Genomic DNA, 2,376 nt, shown 5'->3' with positions numbered 1-2,376 from the left:
CACGATTACTAAAAAGTCAGGGTCAGAAATTGGGGTTCAACTTGAAGATCTGAAAATCAAAACAGCCAGCCACTGGCTCTTACCTCTACCTCAGTCTGACATGGTGATCCTGCCTCCTGAAATCTCAGAAGGAGACTGTGTGACAGCTGTCTAAACTTGTCATATGTTCTTCTCTAGGGCTGGGATTAAAGGTTTGCACCACTGGGATTAATGGTGCATGTCATTGTGGCTACTGGGATTAAAGGTGTGTGTTACCATAACTTGGTCTATAGGGTTAAACAATGTTTTACTTTCTTCAGGCAGTCTTTATTTATTAAAATACATTTGAAATGCCACTACACCACCTCTGTGCCCTCCTGAGGGTCACCCAGGAGTTCTTTGCTCTGTTCATTAAACCTGGATTTATTAATTTGGTTTAATTGACTTATTGTAACCCGCCAGCAGGTCAGCTAGTCAGGGTCTCTGAAGAGGCGCTATCTGAAAAAGACATGGGGGGGAGAGAAGAACGAGACCAAGCAGGGTGCACTTGTCAAGGTCTCCTTTATTGAAGCAAGCTTTGAGTCTTATATAGTCCTCCAAAAGAGTAACTTGGGTGGGGGAAAGGGGGAAGGGAAGGAGGAACTTGGCACCTAGGCAGAGTAAGGGGTAGCAAAGGCCACTAGCCAACATACCTGGTGATAGCAGAAACAATCTTTTTGTGGCTCTGTTAACAAACAAATCTCAAGGTAGTTGGGGTGTGGGGGCTCTCTGCAAACATTCTTAGGACAATGGTCCCTGCTATCAAGATAGTTGAGATGTGGGGCAGGTTCCGTTAGCAAACAGCTCTCAATGTAGTGGGGCTTTCTGCAAACATTCTTAGGACAATGGCCCCTGCTATCATCTGACAACTTATTATATCAGCTGCCATGGATTTTCATTGACCAGGGATTCAAAACTTAAAACACTGTGCTGTTGTTAAAATATCTATTTGTCCTGATTTTTAAATTACAAGCATAAATAGAACTTTGTAGTGAGTCTGTTCAGAACAAGGGTCAATATTTCTCAACTAATTAAAATCACATCAAGGAGAAACCAGTAAGGGAAATGTCAGTTTCCAGTGGCTATGATGCTTATGGGTTCAGGAAATATCCTAATTTTGTTTTGGTAGTTGGAAAGTCATGAAGAGGTTCCATTACCTGATAATATCATGACCACGAGGATATACTTTGGTTTGATGAAACTGGATTTTATCCTTTGAGACTTTATCTTATTTGTTCATTTTACTAGCAAGAGGAAGCATTCAGTTCCTCAAGACTACCTGGAAAGAAAAATGGAAGACCCGCTCGTCTGATGGAGGACTCTCATTGGCTAATAAAGAAACTGCCTTGGCTTTTTGATAGGGCAGGATTTAGATAGGTGGAGTAGACAGAATAGAATGCTGGGAAAAAGGGAAGTTACTCAATCGCCATGCCTCTCCTCAGTGAGACAGATGCAATGAAGCTCTGGCCCAAGATGGACGTATGCTAGAATCTTCCCGATAAGGCACCACATCGTGGTACTACACAGATTATTAGATATGGGTTAATCAAGATGTGAGTAAGAGGCAGAAACTAATGGGCCAGGCAGTGTTTAAATGAATACAGTTTGTATGTTGTTATTTCAGGGCATAAGCTAGCTCGTGGCCAGGAGCCAGGCAGGATGAAAAGCAGGCACGCAGCTCCCACTACACCCGTCAGTCATGTATGATTCATTATCTCTGAGTCACAGAAGAAGACAGACTGATGGACAAAGAGCAGAGAGGTTAAGAATTCTTGGGCTGATCCTGAAATCTTAACTTCTCTTTTTGTCTAGGGGAATTAGAAAGTGCTTAGCTAGGTCCTGGATGGTAGAAGAAGGCCAGGTGAGCAAGTCATGAATAGCTTCAGTTTCTGCCTCCAGGTTCCTGCGTTGGCTTCCCTCAGAGATGGATTTATAAGTGATAACTTTACTCCCTTTACTCCCCAAGCTGTTTTTGGTCATGGTGTTTAACTGCAGAACTAGAAACCCTAACCAAGATATGAATCAGGATCTCTACAAGAGCAACAAGTATTTTTATCCACTGATCCATTTCTGCAGTCCAAAAATAAAATTTTCGAAGCTTCAGTTTTTAGTGAAGAACTATGCTTAACTGTGCTTTAACATATATTAATACTTTTTTTCAATATTTTGAGAAGAGTGTGTACCATGTATAACTTAATGGTGTTAAAATTCCTTTTTATTTTATTGTTTTGTTAAATGAGTATGAAAACAATTTGAGGAAATTGGAGGGTTATCCTAATATAGGTACTACAGTGTATGTTTGTGTGTGCGTGTGTATGTGCACATGTGCTGTGTGTCTGCCAGTCTGTGTATCTATCC

The sequence above is a fragment of the Arvicola amphibius genome, chromosome 2, assembly GCF_903992535.2.
Source record: "Arvicola amphibius chromosome 2, mArvAmp1.2, whole genome shotgun sequence".
Taxonomy (NCBI): domain Eukaryota; kingdom Metazoa; phylum Chordata; class Mammalia; order Rodentia; family Cricetidae; genus Arvicola; species Arvicola amphibius.
This window is presented reverse-complemented; position numbering follows the sequence as displayed.